The 20,642-nt window shown below is 34.9% G+C and overlaps 2 protein-coding genes across 2 annotated transcripts in view; one reads left to right on the top strand and one right to left on the bottom strand.

The window, feature by feature from the left end:
* LOC142343316 (syntaxin-1A-like) overlaps positions 1-20,642 on the bottom strand; it is a 383,172-nt gene that overhangs the window by 52,604 nt on the left and 309,926 nt on the right. The window lies entirely within an intron of this gene.
* LOC142352116 (neuronal acetylcholine receptor subunit alpha-10-like) overlaps positions 1-20,642 on the top strand; it is an 84,877-nt gene that overhangs the window by 25,423 nt on the left and 38,812 nt on the right. The gene's annotated exons all lie outside the window — the stretch shown is intronic.

Below are 20,642 nucleotides of genomic sequence, written 5' to 3'. Positions count from 1 at the left end.
ACTTTTCTCTCAGCTATCAAGATTTCAGCAGTACAAACTCAAGCAACTAGTAAAAATTCATCAACAACAGTTACATCATCATCTACATCATCCAAAAAGAGAACTAAAACCGCAGATACAATTGCAAAGAAACAACCACGTAAACAATTCATTAGAGAGACATTCAGCCCCGCGACACCGCTAGAAGTAAATATACCCAAGACAAACAGTACGGCACCCAACGTCTTAGCAAACACTACAACTACTCAATCGTCACGACCAAACTTTCCTAATCTTCATCATTTCACGCAAAACCGCCTACAAAAACAACATCAAGCTGAAATACAAGCTAAAACCCCCGGTTTTAGTGGACACCCGAACTACGATACAAATTTAATCTACCAGTTGCAACCCAACATCAATAGAATCAATCTCATTGGTTATTTGTCAAACAAAAATTCTTATCTACTAACTAATCACAACCTACAAGGACAAACAATACAAGTCCCGTTTGATAATATTACAGCAAACTTCACTCCTCAGCTTGACACCTTCACTTATCAGGTACAGCAAAACTTTTTGACAGAAAGACAACGCTCTCAACAGCTCGAACAACGGATTACTGAGCTCCAACTAGAGATCGCAAATCTGAAGCATCAACTCCACATCCTCCGCTCATCACGTTGAGCACTCACGGAATGGAATAGATAAATTTGTGGTTGTTGATGTTCAGTACTTCCTTCATTACTTCTTCTTTTTCTCCCGCGGTGAGGAAAATTATTCGTTAGTTTAAACGCCTAATTATTAGTCATTTCGATTACCTTACTCTCTCTGATTCCATTACTCACATCAAGTAAAGTAATCCGCATTGAAACTATCTTCAATGCTTACAATTAGCGCAATTTATGGTGAACAATGAGTCCATTCTTATCTTTAGATTGCAGATTTGAGTTGTTCTCGCTTCTCTAATAAAATCTATTATTTATCTTTACCAATTTATCTTGCTTACGACATCATTCGATTGTTCCTTCGATATCCATAATTTATTTAATGTCTTACAACCTTTCAGTAGACATTAAATATTTCAAAACATATTGTGATCTCGCTGAATTTATTCAATCGCAAGTTATTAAAACTTCGAAGACATTCTTAGTTGGAAATAAATTCTATACACCATTGTCAGCTCATTGGACATTTGAGTTACAGGAGATTATCTTATTCTTGCAAGATAACAATTCCAATGAAATTGTAGTTTATTTTCATCAAATTCCTGAGTACGATTTATTTGAAATTCTAAAACTTATTCATACAGTAGAAATTCTTAACAGCAATAATCTAAACTTTCGACCTCTCACTTATTTCAATTAATATGTTAATCTTCAATACTTTGGTGATCACGGATATAGAAATGTTACAATCTTTCGTTAACAGGTATGCATTCATCGCCATCCGCCATTTATAGTTTAAGTACTATTTGGATCTTCCTGTCAATTCCTTTCAAAGATTAAATGGTCTTCCATTCTCCCCATTGACACAAAAATTGAATTACTATATTATTCACAATGAACACATATTTTGAAGGAGGTGTTGATCTCGAATGGTTTAAAGATTATTGTCAACTCTCTGATCATGTTGAATCCTCATGGGTTAACTTTTCTAAACAGATTATTTTTAACGATAAAGTTTTCAGAATCTCCAAATTATATTATTCTGAATTTCAATGCGAAGTTTTTTTATTCCTTGAAGACTTTGAACAAAAAAAATGTTATTTATTTTGAGTCAATGACGAAAAGCAAGAATAATTATTTCATGAAGCTAATTCATAATGATCAACCAAGCCTAAATATTAATTCCTTAAACTATAGCTACAAGGCTTACTTCAATTGATTTATTCTTCAACAATACTCAAATAAAGATGAATTACGAAACGGAATTCTTTATTTGGGGAGTTATTTCAACAACACTAGCCCTTATGATGTTGTGCGCAGTCATTTTAATTTCCCTATTCATTTACCTCGCTTGTCATTATAGACCATTAACTTAACCAGTATATTCTTCAACTTATATTATTCTATTATTCAACGTCAGATGTATTAGCAGCACAATTTTATAGAAAAACTGCAAAAGGTCTATTATAACGGCCAGCCAAAAAAATTGGATCTATTATTTTGTACAGCCTTGTATCTTAGGACATCGTCAACCCTTCTTCAAGAGAGAACTCAGAAATAAGAAGCTACGATGAACTTTAGAACTTTAACCACTTAATCTACCTCACAAACTTTAAATGCTTAATTATTATAAAATTAAGCTAAATAATTTATTCGATTATGTAAAATTTGATGTTTTGATTTAATACCTATGGACCGGGATGGGATGTACTGAAGTGTGCTACACTCAGTAACACTATTTGATAATCTTAGTGCTATTTTGAGAACTTACGTTATAGTGCGTGAAGCACAAACTTGATTTGGACAAAGTCCATTTTAACGTGTGAACAAATTACTAAGTAGTTTTGAATAAGCTACTATTTTAAGATCACTAACTAAAACTGAGAATACTATGACGTGATATTATTACGCCACACAGATTACACCAAGTTAACCCTGGTAACTCTGTCGACACTGTTATCTCTATCCAATAGGATACTAGAGAACCACGTGTCCGCAAGTATAAAAGGCGCTTGCACGCTCAACTACCAGCACAATTTGGTCCCTGATAACTTCTGAATTAAAATCAAAACTCCCGTATTGCCCCCTTTCTCAATCTCAACTTACTTGAGATATTTTTCTAACTTAGAATATTTTGTGTTTTGTTCTTAGCTAAGAACTCTCTAAGTCATAAAATATTAACTTAGCACAAAATTGGAAATCAGGTAAGTTAAACTTAACTACTCTAAGTTATAATTTAATATCTCTTAAACTATATCTAAGTTACAAGTTAACTTAGAATAATTCAACCTGTACTATCTAGTGCTATCTCAGTCTTAACAACTTTAATTATTCTATCCCTTCATGCTCGGTTCATAATTGATGCTGTTTAACATAACTTATTAATTCATATTTGTATTTAACTTTCTTTAATACTTAACTATATACCAAGAGTAGAACTAGGGGTTGAACTCTCAAGTTATACATGTGGTCCCGCGATTAACCCCGTCGTTTAAGTATCTAATGTACGGACCAGCAGTATAAGGGCTTTCAAAAAAAACACAAACTTCAAACGAGTTCGACATAGAATCTATAATTGATGTGTACGTATGTTACACTGTTCATCAAAAAGAAGCTTTCACGAAAAAAAATGACATAATTTTTTGATCAGTGTTGTGTTGATTAATTCTGAACAATGTTATGCCTTCGAAACCAAAATCTAATTATTGCTGAATAATTTTGCTCTCCACTTTTTCTCTTACTGCATAAGTGAACCTCTCACTCTTGTATAAGCCTTGATAATATAAAGAAAATCGGAGACAATTTTGAGTTTTTTTACACAACGGATGCTTCATAGTCACATTTGGAAAACTGGGGCGAAGGATAGGAACTGCTGGGACAACAATTAAAATCTTTCGAGCAACCAGCTATTTCTAGAGTCTGTTAAATTGCTAAATGAAGACACAAAATTACCGTAAAACGCGGTCAATTTGATCCATGAGAAAAATGAAGGTATAGTTGTAGTCAAACAGTAATGCCAATACATAAACCATCAACTATAATAGCACAACTAGTTATAAGAGGGAAATTTTGACATCAATTGAAATATGGTTGGTTAACGATAAGAAACCGCGAGCTTAGTAGTCAGTCAGTTTACAGCTCCCCCCCAATGGTATTATGGGAGGTTTTGTTTTTGTGTCTTGCTATTATGGGGAATATCAAAAACAAAAAACGGTCCGGACATGATTCAAAAAGTGTTTTCTATCGTAGAAGTTGAAAAAGATGGTGTTGTAATAAAAGCAACTCGAAACATAATTTTGAAAAATTGAGGAAAAAAACGTAGCAAATCAGTTCAACATAGAGTCTAGAAATAATGTGGAAGAATAATGTAGTGCTCAACCAAAAGAAGCAATAGACAAATTTATATGTTATACTGTTCAACCAAACAATAAACAAATTTATCGAATTTTTACATCACTGTTATTTTGAATAGTTCTGATCGACGCTTATCAGAACAATTCAAAACAATGCTAATCAATTGTTCAAACTTTTTCAGTTAATTTCATATTGTTGTTACATATGGTTATCATTTACTCTTCATCTATTTCGCTCAATTTTGTCTTTAAAAATGATAAATTCTACAGTCGCAAATATGTTATGCAAAATATCTAATGAAACAGAGATGATTGAAGGTCAATTTGATTTTTTTTATCATAAGAATTCTTCTCAGTTACTTTATAGAAAATTGGGGGTATAACTGAACAAACTTTGCTGATTCTTTGAGCGCCTGCCGCTTGGAAAACAACAACATGTTTTTCGTGACTAGCGAATTCTAATGCTCGTTAATCAAATAAAGGCAAAAAACCGTAAATATCAGTGAAATTGGTTTTTGACAAAACTTTATACTCTCGGAAAGTTGTGGTTAAACTGTGGCCAAAAATTAAACCATCGACTGGAAAATGAAACTAGAAAAAAGAGAAGCTGAATTTAATTGAAAATAAAAATGCTCGAGATTTCCATTACTTCTGAAAAATCATTTGGCATTTTCCTCCCTCGTTAACGATGTTTTGAAAAAAAGCATGCAGCAGTTTTTTGCATTTTTTTATGAATGAAGGCACAATTGCCAAATCATATTGACAAACCTATGCTGAAAGCACATGATGCGTAGGGTGTCATGGTATATATTTAATGCTTTACAAGACCTTGCTGAGAATTGTATTTTTTTCTCAAGAAAAAATCAGGATCAAGCTTGCATATTTTGCCAAATATAATTTTGTTACAAAATTTTGTTTCCTTCAGTGCCAATGTGCTATTTCAATCTATATTTAGTTAATTAACGTCGATAATTAACGTTGCTTTTTACCGACTAAAATTATAATTAACTTTGTTTTCATATTTTCGCAGCAAGCCCTCTCTTTTTATAGAGCTTAGTGGCAACAATAAACCCTCCATGTACGTAATATTTTCACCTTGAGAACTAACCGGACTACTTTTAGTCTGTCCGAGGTATTCATAATTTACCTTTAATTGAGTTCCTTATCTTTATCGTACTCTCAATCTTGGCCAGGAAAACGCCCCATAAATCTAAACTATGTCGTTCCTATAAGCGAAATTTATCAAAGCCGAAATCCGCTCACAACAATAACTACATTTCAGCTCCATTTTGTCAGGGTCAATTTTAACCTAATAAATTTGTCTTTTTTAAATTAAAAAATATTTTGTAATCAATGTAAATTTTATCGATCTTGCATAATTTCGGTCTAATTATCCATTACGAATTGAAAAGATGCTGTTTTGATCACATATTGTCAACTTTTTTATAAGAGCGCATCAGTTACGCGTGATGCCAATTGAAAGGCTCTGAACAGCTCTGAGTGATTTCATATCCAAGTTAGAGCCATATTACAAACTTCATTTTTCACATTTTGCTCAAATTTTCGTGTTACATGGCAAATTCTGAGCTTTTGTCGTGTTACGTGACAAGAATCTTTTCTGTTTTAACCCCCCTCCCTCCCAGCTCAGTGAGCAGAATTTTTTTTTTGACCCCCAGGCGCACGTGCTATTTTCTTACATAGTAACGTGCTATATAACAACATATAAGTTGTAACTGGGGGTCATAAAAAACACTGGGGGTGCCGAAACAGAATAAATCCCGTGGCAATTTTTGTGCTTTTGGCAAATTCTGAAAAAATTTTGTTCAGAATTAAATTTGCGACTAGAATGTTTAGTTTTGTATACGAGTGTACATCCAAGTTTGTAAACTCAGCATGCAGTTTTAAAAAAGTAATTTGACTGTTTTGCTGTAGAAAATCGAGCAACAAACCGATTTGGGTTTGACATGAACTTGGGTCCTCGGTAAAAGACTAGGAAATTTTTCTCATCCAAAATGTACACAGATACCTGAAATGCGTATGGAGATGAATTTAAACAGAAGTTCATTTTTGTTAATTTTTGTTAAACTTTGATTAAATTGGTAAAAATTTTGCAGGCAAATGTAAATGGACAAACCGCAAAAACTCAACTACTTTTTTTGGCCCTTTTTGCGATCTTTCTAAGCCCCTTTGATCCAATTCTTTTGTATGATTTCTCGCATAATCAACAGAAATTTAGCAAAAAGTGACATAAAAATTAACAGAAAAAAGACACAATAAAAGACGGCTGGTTTTCAATAACTACATTATTAAATGAAAATTGCATAAAAACTTTTTATCTCGATCATAATTCTATCCTTTTAAGCAACTGTATTTTGAAAAATGAATGGAATTGAAAAAAAAACAGACATTTGACAGCAAAAATTTTTGCGTTTGCCATTGTGAAGATGCGTTCGGCGATTGTGCTTAAGATGCTCTGATGAAATCAGCTGAAAGCGAAACTCAATATACTCTCCATAGTTTAATGGAAGGGAACCCAGTCCTGTAGGCATATATTTGTCGATTAATTATTCAATTAATTTTATTTGATGGAATTTAATCTTTCATTTAATTATTCAATTAATTTTATTTGATTGAAATTAAATCTCTTTGACAGTCAAGTGGGGGTTTATTTCCCTGGGGGTTTTTTTCCTTGGGGGTTTCTTTCCGTGGGGTTTTTTTCCTATCAAATTTTGGATGGGTTTTTTTTCCGTGGGGGGTTTTTTCCGTGGGGGGTTTTTCCAAAACCGCTTGTCAATTCTCAATGATTTATCATTTTATCGGTTCCGATAAAAATCAAAGTTAATTCTGATATTTTTACCGCTTGTAACCAAATTTCTAATTCCCTACACTAGTTTCCGAGCTTATATATCCGAGCCAAGAGTTCAACGTTATAAATTGGTCGCTCGTTTCTGCATAGGAAAAATGGCTCAAGTGAACTGAAAAAACATCATTGCAAGCCTCATTCTTCAAAACCATTTTGAGAAAACTTCATCTTTTAGTCCCAAATTTTTCCCTGGATTACAAATATTAATTTTTCCCCAGATTATCATGGCATCCTTTACCCAAATGGTGGAAGCAATTACCGACCCAGCAACCAAAGAAGCAATGCAAAAGATGTACGAAGAGCTCAAAGAAGGTAACCAACAAACCGCGAAAAAGGTTAGAGATGTTTTTGATTTCTGCGACTACCTTGATGAACGACTCCGCAACCAGGAACGATACACTAGTAAAGATTGCGTTATTCTGCAAAACCCCCCATTTGACGCCCGAGACGAAGCAAAATTGTGCCAAATTATCTTGAATTTTTTCAAAGATCAACTTAAAGTTAAGGATATAGTTGATAAAAGTTTGAAAGCGTATCATATCTTGCCAAACCGGAGAGAAGTATCTGGAGGTTTAATGCCCACAGTTATTGTCAAGTTTGTATATTTCAAAGACAAGGACGAAGTATTCAAAAACCGACGAAAACTTCGCGACTTTAAAAATCCCATAAACAATAAAAACACTTACATCATGGAACGATTGCCTGCTGTTGAGCATGATATAAGGGCGGAAGCTGATAAGCGAAATTATGTGGTGTCTACCAGAAACTGCATGCTATGTGTACTTTGTCACATAAATGGCAAAGACGTATTTATTCCCGTAAGATCAAAACAATGTCTTGACAATCTGAGGAACCCAGTTGCGCGAAAACAATTTGCTACCGGATCTTATGTGGGGCAAAAGAGAGATCGCGATACTGAGAAATCGGATCTAACGCCGGACCAGAAAAAGACAAAGTAAACGTCTATGGAAAGAAACTCAACCAAACGGACAAGATTGTTTGAATTTTGTTTTGTGTATTACGTAAAACTAAGAGCAAATTTGACATTGGTGTTTTTTTTTAAAGTATTTTGTGTCTTGTAAAGCTCCAGGTATTCAAGGGGGCGGGAGGGTGTTCATTTTGTTGGTCTTGTATTACTTTGTTTAAATTTTTTTTTTCTTTTGTGCCTTTTTTTAGTAAATTCGGATTGCGAAGAAATTTTTTATATTTAAAACAAAGTCACTTGTTTTGTTGGCAGTCGGGTGTCTGTGATTTCCGCGGACACACCTATAAGCTTTTTACATAAAAAAGATTAGTTGTGATATTCGCGACTACGAAATTATGTATGAAAACAACAAAGAATCTGTGATTTCCGCGGATTCTTAGTAGATTTTTATTTAAGTAGTTGTGATTTCCGCGACTGCTTAGTCAGAAGCTTCAGTAACCTAGTGTCTGTGATTTTCGCGAACTCTTACTAGGTTTAAAATTAAAAGTGGTTGTGATTCTCGCGACTGCTTATCCATAAGGGTAAGGAACTGAGTGTCTGTGATTTCCGCGGACATTTTTAGATTCTGTACATAATTATACCATTTACAATAACCTTCCAAATTAGCACATCGTGAAAGCTGCGTAATAACTCCAAAAAAGCGGAGGAAAAACGTGGTGACATCAAAAATTCAAAAACTTGCATTTTTTTTTAACTGTTTTTCTCATTGCGTGTGTTCTTAAGACCAGATGAATGAGGCTGCAACGCAATCAGTATACTAATGCGATTACTTCTGCAGAATATTCGATCGATTACTAAGAACTTTTCTAAACTTGAAGCTTTCCTAGCCAAGACATCTGAACCCGAAGTTATAGCACTTACTGAAACTTGGCTTTCAAAAAGCCCCACTCATAATTTTTTTTCTTTAAAAAACTATCAAAATTTGGTAGTCGCTAACAGGGAGAACAGAGGTGGGGGTGTTGCATTTTATGTTAGAAAAAATCTTGCCTATAAAATTGTTGCAAAGCTTGAGCTGAATGAATTGCAGATTCTTACAATTTTTTTGCATCCGTTCACATTTTTAACAGTTGTGTACAAACCGCCTTCTACAAAATGTGGTTTTCTGTTAAACCAGCTGACAGAATACATACTTAACTTAAACATACCCTTGGGTCAGAAACACTTGGTTTGTGGGGACTTCAATATAGACTTGCTTCGTAGCAGTAGTTCATCCGAAGTGCTTAAAAGCACGTTAAGACTCTTTGAGTTAGAAATTATGAACTTGGAATCAATAACCAGAACATGTAGAGGTGGAAGCACATCAATAGACCTTTGCTTTGCTAATCATGACGTAACAGTGTCCATTGTAGAAACGGCTATAACAGATCATTTCACTGTACTTTGTGATACACAGATTGAGATGTGCAACATTGACCATAACGAAAAATGCAGCTATAGGTGTTGGAAAAAACTAAAAAATGAACAAACACTGTTAAATATGAATTTTGTTTTACAACATGAATTAGTAAAGAATGCTAAAATTTTTACGTATGGAACAAGTGAGGCAGCGTTCACAAAGTTTTTTGAGATTGTTTCTCAAGTTTTGAACAAATATGTTCCGAAAGAAACAAAAAAGTCTACTAAGAGACCAAAAAAATGTTGGGTGGATAATGAGGTTAAAAAAAATGTCAGCGCAAGAAAAAGCTATATCAGGAAAACATTCACTGTAAAACACAAGAAAATTGGTTAAAGTTCAAGCAGCAGCGAAACAAAGCCAGAGCAGTTATAAGACAGACTAAAAGGAAGTACTTTGATGTATATCTCTCCTGCAAGGAAGAACAAGGGAATAAAAACTTTTACAAAACAGTGAAAAGTCTGAAACCCTCAACTGCAAGTCTCAATGATAATGATCTTAGCCCAAATTGTGAAGTGTTCAGTACTTTCTTCAGCACAATAGGATCTGACTTAAACAGTAAGTTAGACTCTAGTCCAAATTTCTCCCTTAATGACAAAGTACCAACAACTATGTTACTTCTTGGCACTAATGAAAAGGAAATAGAGTGTATTATAGATAAATTATCAAACAAAATCTCTGAGGACCAGTCTGGAATCAGCAACAAATTCCTTAAAGCAGTAAAATGCACCATAGCACCCCTTTTGACTGACTTAACAAACCGATCAATTGCAGACGGCATTTACCCAAACTGTTTGAAAACAGCCAAAGTTGTTCCTATACACAATTCCGGAGACAAGAGCGTTTGTTCTAATTACAGACCTATTTCCTTATTACCTACTGAAGGAAAAATTTTTGAAAAAATTCTCAAGTCGAGAATAGTAGATTTTCTGGACCAAAACAGCGTCTTTACAGATCAACAGTTTGGCTTTCGTAATAAAAGAAGTACAGTGGACGCTATAGCAATTGTGATAGATAGCTTAAGGTCAGACAAAATCACTAGTACAAAAAGCTGTTGCGCATTTTTGGATCTAAAAAAGCTTTTGATACCGTTAGATCACAACCTGTTGTTAAAAAAGTGTGAACTTTATGGTCTTAGAGGCCATGTTATGGAATTAACTACTTCCTACCTTACTGACCGAAAGCAGTTTGTGCTACACAACAGCCTAAAGTCTAGAGCTTTAGCAATAAACTGTGGGGTTCCACAAGGCTCAGTGTTAGGACCCATGTTATTCCTTTTATATATAAATGACATGCCGAAAGTCTGCCATACTCTTAAGGTCACTCTTTTTGCTGGTGACACCTATTTGCATTGTAGTTACGATAACAAAAACATTGATTGCGTACAACAAGATCTAACCAAAATTGAGAAGTGGCTTGGTGAAAATAAACTAACGATAAATCAGCAAAAAAACGTAATTGTTGACCCCAAGCTCTCCATTGCTAACTAATAGGGCCAACTTTTTTTTCAACGGTGTGACTATTGCCTATGCACAATGTGTCAAGTATTTGGGATTACATATTGATATGAACCTAACTTTTAAAGAACATGTTAAGTTCGTACAAAAAAAAAATTTTGGCAACATTCAACCACTACGATTTTTCAGACAGTTGGTAAGTCAAAAACGAATGCTGCATTTATACAAGATCTACATACAACCTGTTTTCCAATATGGAGTTCTGATTTATGGCTCTGGTAATAAAACAGATCTCTTGGCGCTTGAAAAAATACAAATACTGGTGTGGAGAATACTCTTTGGTATTAAAAAGTTTAACTCAATTAACAACATAAGACAAAAACATCGTTTACTATCAATACGTGAACTGCATGTTTATGAACTGATGAAGTGTCTGAGTAAAATTATAAGAAATGAACAACATAACACAGAGTTAAATGATGTCATTTCCAAAGATGAAATAGAAGTTATTACTAATGATTCAAAAAAAATCAAAACAATTAAAAGTAGGTCAAAAGGCACTAAGCAAGAGAGCAAAATTCTTAAGTGGCGCTTACGCAAACTGTTTAATGTTTTAGTGAAATGGGATGTCAGCATTGTTTTAAAAATTGTTCAGTGTAAATCCAAACAACTGCCGCATCTACTTCATGATCTGAAAGATAATTATATTTGTGACAATGAGGAACTCATAAAGGCTTTTTGGTAAGACTTCGCTCTATTGGTGTTTTTTTTGTTTCTGTATTAAAATCAAAGTTGAATTGTGTTTTTTCCAGTTCAGTTTTTAACTTTTGATTTAGTTCGGGGGATGGGTGTTGGAGGTAAAGAAAATCATACAACCCATAAAGAAATAATTTGCTCTTAGGCACCACTTGACAGGCTTAATGCCTTTTTGGCGTCCTTTCAGATACATTTAGATACAAAAATTGTATTCACAGTATCTGAGAACAATTTATTATTATTATATATGAGTTTCGAGAACGCATTTCGATAAATAGCAAAGTTTACTTACCAGAAATCCCAGGGTAAATTTCATGAGCTCCATTCAAGCTTCACATTAAAGACGTGTTAAAATGTTATGTTTTCAGGTTTTTTCACAAGTTTTTCACAAGTTTCCATTTGTGTTTAAACTTATAGATAGAAAAAATATGGATAACTTTTAACCTTTCGACAACTTTCTTTTGTTAAAATTGGATGGAGTGGGTCATCCTTACTTTGGGTTATCTGTTTGGGGTACTTTGTAATTATTATATGGTTTTCCTATTCAGGTAAGACCACTGCTGTAGGGGAACAAAGTTGAAATATTGTGTCGAAATTTGAGTTCAAATTGGATTATTATCGCTCTAAAAATTGAGCTTTTACTTCGTGAAACTAGGGTGTGCTAACTTATTTTGATGTTGAATATACTTACGGAGAACATCCAGAGAAACGTCTAACAGTTTTCCGTTAAAAATAATTAGCTGACTACCACGTGAATTTTGTCATAAATCTCTAAAAATCTAAAAAAAATTGAAACCATGGAGGAATATTTAAGTAGAATGAATTTCACGTAGAGCTGAACTCCCTGCTTTGCTTCCTGCGGAAAAATTCTATCTGGACGTTCTCTACAAACGCTTTTCGTCCTTTTTACAGAATTTAGAACGAAAAAAATCAACTCCAATAAAACTATTTAAAAACTATCAATTAAAGAACATTATCATAAACTCCCATCAAAAACAAGCAGTTTTCTTTATAACTCTGCAATTTCAACGTTTAATTTCCTTAAGGAGCGTGCAATGCAATCACTTGTTTAATACGATGAAACCATGATCATATTGAACAGCCCCCCCCCCCTCATTATGGTATAATTACCATGATTGACAGGCTGTAGGTTATCTGACCACTAAGCTGGGCGCGATAATGTGAAAGACCCCTTTGTTATAGCTGTTTTGCAGAAGAATGAGTTTCAAGTAAGGCTAAAATACTGTCTTGCAAACCAAAACGCAAGACACTAAACCAAAATATCGTCAATCAGGAACCCAGCTGCCATCTACGGCTTCCGGGCAATTTGCCGAGGAATAACTCGGCACATAATGTTCTTTACGCAAAATTTGGTGAGCAGGTCTATTCGTTTGTGCCTACATTATTTGCCCTCACTTCAATTAAAAACTGTGGTCTGTTTCTCGTCTACTCTGAAGAAGAGCATGAACAAGAAGAGATTTTTTATCATATAATTGACGTTTCTATTCTGAATGACTGTCCTTGGCCTGCGTTAAATTTTAACCGATTAGTCCACCATAAATAATTGTAATTCGATTTTTCTTGTATTGGCTCGGGTATTATTATCATGAAATTTTATCTGCTTTTGATGGCTTGAGTGAAAAGGAGGATAAATGGTTTCAGAATAAACGATCTTTGACAGATCAGTTATTTGTGGTCAAACTATGAAATGAAAAAATCAGTCGTTTTCTTTGATTAAAAAGAAAAACGTATCAAACATACCTTTAAAAGTGTAAACTACATTAAAATTAACCAGGGCATATTTTTTCAGTTTTTAATTGTTTTGATGGTTAACTGCATACTTTTGGGTGATCAAAATTGCTTTTCCAAAAAGACCTCTCTGCAACTAAACTCATTTGGCGGCAGTTTTTACCAGAAACAATATGAAAGTAGAATCAATATTTGACTATTGTTTCTCTATAATCTCTTTAAATCTTATTAGCGTCTAATAGTCTATCTTGTGTTCATTCAAATTGTCTGAGACCAGCCAGAGCTTGCACTCAAGGGTATAGGAACCTCAGTGATGGTAGTAGATGCTATCATTACCTGATCACGCAGTACTGGCAGAATAAGGATTGTGGCAACTAAACGTCTCTACTCGTGTCCACGAAAAAAACGAAAAGAATCCAATTCATATTGTATTTGGCATTGATAAAAATGAATCCAATTAACAAGCCGAAGTTGTCGATTTTTAGTGCCAGCAGTCTGCTATCAATCGGAGCTGCAGACATGTTTTCACGTCGCGCCCGCTAAAGGACTTGCGACCGAAGGAAGGGATTTTAAAAATCTTATGACTAAACAGTAAGCAGGGCAACTGCTGAAACATCATACATCTGATTTAGAGAAACAACCAGGAAAAATGAATCTGCGACTTCCCTTATAAGAACAAGAACTGTGACTGCAACAGCAAGAACAAAAGATGCAACTGTATGAACACGATCAAGAACTACGTCTAAGCAAATGAAAGCGAAAATTACAAAACGATCAAAAGAAAGAGAAGCAGAGAAACAGCAGCAACAGCTGCAAGTTGAACTGAATGAGAAAAAGTTCAAGAGCATAGCAATCTGCTGTAGGTGTAGAGAATGTTCGATTCGTCAGGAAACAAAGAAAATTTGGTAAAATAAAAAACCAAAAGAGTACCCTTCAATTGACCACTGTCTCCAAGTAAGAACAAAGAGACCCAAACTCAATCCGAAAAAACATGACACGATTTTCAGCTTCTACCCGCTAGCAAATGCAGTGTTCAAACCAGGCGCACATAGTTCATCAATCCCAGCATGAGTGCTGGGAAAACAATAGATACCGAGGCCAGAAAAATCAAAAGCAGATAGAATGACAGATTGGCGGAAAGATTCCCAAACAAAGCGTTCATGTCCACAGAAAATGAGCATATTGAAACTGAAACAGTGTTCTTTGCACAACTCTTGCAACTGATCTGCTGAGAGCCGGCATGGAAGCAAAGTGAACCAATCACACCCCATGTCACTGATCATTCAATTTTGAACATGATTTCAATGGCTGGCCAAAATTGAAATTAACTGCGTTTCCACAGAATCCCCTGGACTTACAAGAGGGGTCATCTTTCGTTGATGTTGTTGTTCATGAAAAACAAATCAGGGAAACAAAATTTGAAATTGCTGAAGACCAGTCTTATGGGTCAAGCGAAAGAATCAATACCAGCAATGGATTTCAGCTCAGAATCCTACCATCAAGCTTCGGCTATACTGTACTTGGGATATGCCCACCTCAAAAAAATATACCCACTCACCAGTGGAGCGCGACGGTGTTACCGGCACTACCGAAAAAGCAAGTGAGGACACAATTGTCAAAAGGTTAAAATGTTAAATGAACTTCGATACGCATCCGACTCATAATCTGAAGGAGGGCTGAGTTTTGCAACAAGTAAACTTTCTCCCTTTTTGAGGGGAAATTGGTTGAACTATCTTCAATTCCGTCCACGATTGAGAGATAATCTCATTGTATCCAAAGAACGGCTTGAACCGGAAGTCGCTATTCCTAAACAATTGACAAACCTAGCACAGACAAACTCATACTTTCTGAACAAAATATGTTCCAAAGAAAAAAAGCTAAAAACGGCCACGTTTACCTCGAAGGGTAAAACTCAATTATTCCAATGAACATCAAATATCCTTTTAAAGAAAGGAGAGCGTGTTAAATGTTCAAATCTATAAAAGAAATTGATCGGAATTCCAGAAGTTCCGACTGCCTTAAATGTTCGAATTGAGGTCATTTTTCCAAGGAATGCAAACTGAGGTAATGCACTGTCCCCATCATTGTGCTGGGCAACACAAAACACTTTGGCATGTTGAATTCTCAGAGAAGGAAGCGTCAACTTTTGTGTTAGATGTTACAGTGGCAGTAGCAACCAGCAACACAAGAGGAAAAATACTCCCAATAGTATAACTTCAACTTAGACTTCAAGCCATACGTGCTAGCTTTGTGTTACTCCGGATCCTGAAATCTCAGCTGTAAACAAATTTTCTTTGTCTAAACGTCAACTTCAAGGCCAGAAATTTTTCCTCTCTGTAGCAGAGATCAATGGACCAGAGTATATCAGGACTGAAATTCAACAAATCGCTCATGATGAGCCAAGACCACCAGCCAAAGTACAATTCTATCATCACCAGCAACATAATCTGGGTGACAAAACTCAAGATTGTCAACAACTGAAAGCAGATCACCCAAATTTAGAAAACTTACCGAATCAATATTACAACTTGAATGAATTTCAAGGCATCTAGCGACAAAACTGCTAAAACAAGTATCACTAATAGGACAGTTTTGTAAACTCGAGGTCAGAAGGCGAAACTGCCCGATGTGCAGGCTGATCAAAATTTAGTTAGGCGTAAGGTGGTCACCTAACCAGTGGAGACACCTTGTGAAGGAATTGAAAAGAATGTTTATCGGCTGCAGTGGAATGCTGATTGACGGACTCAAAACAAACCGTTTGGTTAAATGCGCAACCGTAGATACGTTTAGATGAAGAGCATTGGCCTAAATCGTAATGTTAGAAACACGACGTTGAAGTTGTACAAGCTATCACTACTGTCAAATTTGCATATCAAATTGGCCAACCAATTGACTCAAATTGCTACAGCAGCTTTTATCGAATCATAAATTTTACTGTTAACTGCATGACACTCAAAATGAAGCAAAAAGAATCTCTGAAGAGCAAGAACTTTTATTAAGCATAAAAATTTAATACGATTTGTTCAAAGTGAAGGTTCACCAAATGTTTCAGAGTCAACAGTCAAGTTCAAAGAGACCTCGAAATCATTGATTGTCGTCAAGTTGTCTCATTTCATAGAAGGTAGAGGAGGAATTTGAGTGAAAAGTTGGCGGAAGCATTCGAAAAACGACTAAAACGAAGAGCATCCACTATTGTCTACATCAAAGCTTTGAGTCGCACATCTTCTTTTGCAGAGAACCAATCGTGAATTTTCACGAAGGCACAAAATACGGGAAAAATTTTTATCAAGAAAAACTCTGGATCATTGAATTGATAATGTGCTAAAAAAGTCAAGTCAAGATGTATCAAAGAGGTGTAAATTGACGAAATTTTGCTGCCTTTTTTAATGCCTAGCAACTAGATGAGTATAAATCGAAGTCACACAGTTCATTAGACACCCAGTCATGTCTAGCCGCAACACGGAGATTCATTGCAAGAAGAAGACATCTCGGTACCAAACTACCACCATGAGTAACAACAGCCAGAACTTCGTTGGAGCCGCAATGGAATGGAAAGCATTCATGCATGAATTGGGCCAAGCTAAGATAGAAGTGGAGCCAGGTCAGGAAAAGATTGTTTGGATATTTTACCAACCTGGACTGGCACAACAAATAAGAATCTGAGTTAGGGTTGTTAAAATTTGCAAAAAAATTGACCTCGGACAACCGAAGCATCACCGTCGAGGTACTCTGTGCAACAATGTATCTTTCGAAGCGAACACTGAATACGAGACTCCGACAACACTAAGTGACGGAACAGAAGACCTGACAGAACTCACACCTAATTACTACATCTAAGGCGAGAAAACGCAAGTGCTAAATTCACGCCAGCCAGTACTATGATTTGATGAAGTCCTTCAAAGCTGTTGAATCACGTGCGGACATGATTTGCAATTGGTGGACTCGAGAATGCTCAAGATCTAAATGCTCAAAAAAACGTTCCCAGACTGTTAAAAGAAGCATTTGTTTAGATGGTATGTGATTCTGTTAAGCGAAATGCATTCCAAATGGGAAAATCAATTCAAGTTTTCACTGACTACAACGGCGTCGTAGAATCAGCAAGAGTCAAAATGGCAAGTGGAAATTTCAACAAACCAGTGGTGAAACATACGCCATTCTTCTATAATGGTGTTTCCGCAGTCTAAATGAGAGCTGCTGATGGTAGTGCCTCCACTGATCAGAAGTATGGGCTATTCAACCAGCAAAAATAACAAAATCACAACAACATAATGTTTGTGATGACTCGAAAAAGCCGACACTGGAAAAACTACATGTTGGTATTGAGACTTTGTACAGCCGCCTCCATTCAGATTTTCAGAAGGGTACCAATAGTGACCAAAACCAGTTGCTGCTGGTTAAGCTATCCCCTAAACTATCAATGGACCCAACGAACTCTTTTGCATGATATCTAATTGTGTGTTTTTAACACACCTTTGAAGCAAAAACTCAATCTTTAATATTTTTCTCAAGTTTTGCCAAATCTCTTTCTATGTTTAAAAGGCAAATTTTTAGTTGTTCTTCAGGTTAAATACCTTATACTCAAGGTATTAAGTGCTACGTAACCATCATCCTTGCTTTTGACAATAAAGGCATCTAGCGCAGTTTCTTGACATTTACCGTGTAAATATTGATCAAGTTCACTTTATTCGATTTAACGATCAGGGTTGAGTATTGAGGATGTAGATGACAATATTAATATTACTTTTTGTTGCAACCAGTTATTTAATTAGTGCAGCCGTATTTTAATTAGAACCATTACAAACTGTTACAAACAACAGTTGGCTCTCAGATTGATAGTAGTTTCATTCCTAATCAAATTGATCTTTTTGTATTAAATTATATCTAATACTTCTATTTCTAGATCCTAAAATCGTCAATTTTCATATGTTAATGAGCATACCTAAAAGAATTTAGCAACAATTCTTTCTTTCGACTGAAGCCCTACAACCTTCAGTAGAGATTGAACATAATTTTCAACTAAGGATGTTCTTAAATATAACCATTTAAAAATTGAGTTTTTTTAAGTAATCTAGCAACTAATTATTTCGACGAGGTTGTTAGAGAATTGGAATTCAAATCAAGAGCCAGGTCGGCATAAAACTCGAGAGCCAGGTTGTGATGATTGGGTTCTGCTACGATTCTAGAGCAGCTGTATCAATTGATGTCTTGCAAAAAAGGTTAGCCGGATAAATTTGATCACATCCAACCGAAAATTGTTTTGTTGTTGCAAGTTATTCAAATAATTAGTCAGTGCCACACTCATCAGCTCTTGTTCCGCCACCTATTGTTTCTTTTTTTAAGCGTGCGTAGAGTTTTTTCTGAGCAAAAACAAGAAGCAAATTCATTAAAATGTATAGAGACAGTTTCTCTGACGTCAAGTTACAGTTTCTTGACATCTAGATACTAGAGTTAACTTCACGATTTGAGCTCTTAAAAACCTGAGAAATGTCATGAATCGATCTTCAGTGATTTTTATGATTAACGTTTGCGTACCAGCTGAGTTTTTCTTCACTTCTAGAAGTATTTCTGCAAATTATTTATTGTTCATTACAATTGCCAGACTATTGCCTGGAATGCCATCACGGACAGCCTCCAATTTATTAATTATTGATTGGTCAATTTAAATCAACTCATCGGCCATTTCGTCTACTCAATCTCAGAACGTCAATTTGAGTTTAATGAAATCTTTTCATAAAAATTAGGAAAATTTAACAACCCCCGTTACTTGGGCGACTGAAAAATTTTTGCAACTAATTCTCAGTTAGTTATTGAGTTTTTTGTCGTTTTCTTTTTTTCAATAGTTCAGCTTGCAATGAATATTTAATATTTTGAATCGCATAGCACAATATATTTGACTAGAAGCAAATTTTTTCGTTACATTTTAATGATTTGTAATGCTGCATCTTTAGTAATGTCTAACCCCAGTATGAAATTAACATTGTTTAACGAGCGCTTTGCCCCCACCCAATAAAATTTTTTCAAAATGAAGATGAAGATTGTGAAAGAAAACAGTGTTCCAAAAAAGTTCCCTCTGGCACTAATGTACAGTATTGTGTATAACTCTTCCCCGATATCGATTTGAAATAAAAGAGGAACATAAAACAGGATTACAAGGTCACATCACAAACACATATTCTTTTGTTTGTTTTTCCCACCAGCAGACTCCTTCATTTCTCCTTCACAAATTCATTACAATCAGTGAAATCAAGTTAGTAGTTGAGTTTTTGTTAAAAATTATATCATTGATGACTTTGTTGAGTTTTTAACGGTTCAAACTTGAGCTTGTTTTGCAGCTTCGTGTTAGCTCAAAAATATAACCAAATATTGTCGTGTCATCAATAATATTTTCAGAGCTTGTCTCTCCTATCTTTCTTACTTAGTTCGACTCCCTTAAGGTTGCAATGATTATTGACCAGACAAAATTCTGGTTGCAATTTTGGTTTCTATTAAAGCAAAAGCTGTCGTACGAAAGCAGCGTGAATTTTTAATAAAATCTTGATGCCTTTTTGTAGATAGACTGAATTTTCGCTGACTAAACTCTTTGAAAAAAGATATCTAGCAATCATCCAAATTTCTGAAAAGCGGTCCCTTGACAAGCATAAGAACGTATACGGAACAATAAGTTATCACCCTCTGGTTTTAGGATGTAAACATTTTATTTTCAAATTGATATATGAACAACTTGTGATGAGATTGAAAAAAAAAACAATTTTTGCAACATCGATCCCCAACACTATCTGTCTTGCATAGCTATGAAATTGAGATATTACGTTTCGATAACTTAACAGATTCCCAAATGTAAAGTTGGTGTAATCCATCCAGGTTTTAAAGTGAAAATGTTGTCCTGAAGTCCCCCAAAATTAATTATCTTCTGTTCAAGTCTTCTCAATTATATAAAGCAAATGCAGTCTGGACCATTATTGAACAAACATTTAAAGATATCTGAATTTAAGACTACTTTCATTTCAAAATGAATCTTGGATGCAGTTCATTTTACATTGCGGTTCATGGTAAGTTGTTAAAGGTATTACTTCAATTTCAAAGGTATGTAAGAGAACTATTGTAATAGATTCCTAGGAAAGGATGTATTCAAAATTCGATCATGTGTAGTTGATTTATCAGGTCAAAAATTGCTGTTTTATTACTTTCTAGGTTCGTTTTCAGACAAATTTGTGCAAAGTTACGTGACTCGAGCGTAATTTGGCTCTATTCTCGAGCAAAATTTGGCTCTATTCTCGAGCAAATACGCCATTTTCAACTAATTCAATATAGTGAACCAAAACATCAGTGACAGCAAAAGCTAAATTTATTTTAAGTCAATAATTTTTTACTCTTTTTATTTTCGGTGTCATTTTAGTCAGAATTGCAATAAATTCAGCGCAATGTTAAAGTTGATATCA

Source organism: Convolutriloba macropyga, chromosome 1 (assembly GCF_964194025.1).
Source record: "Convolutriloba macropyga chromosome 1, txConMacr16.3, whole genome shotgun sequence".
Lineage (NCBI taxonomy): Eukaryota > Metazoa > Xenacoelomorpha > Acoela > Convolutidae > Convolutriloba > Convolutriloba macropyga.
The sequence above is the reverse complement of the archived record's forward strand: the minus strand, read 5'-3'. Positions and strand labels throughout refer to the sequence as shown.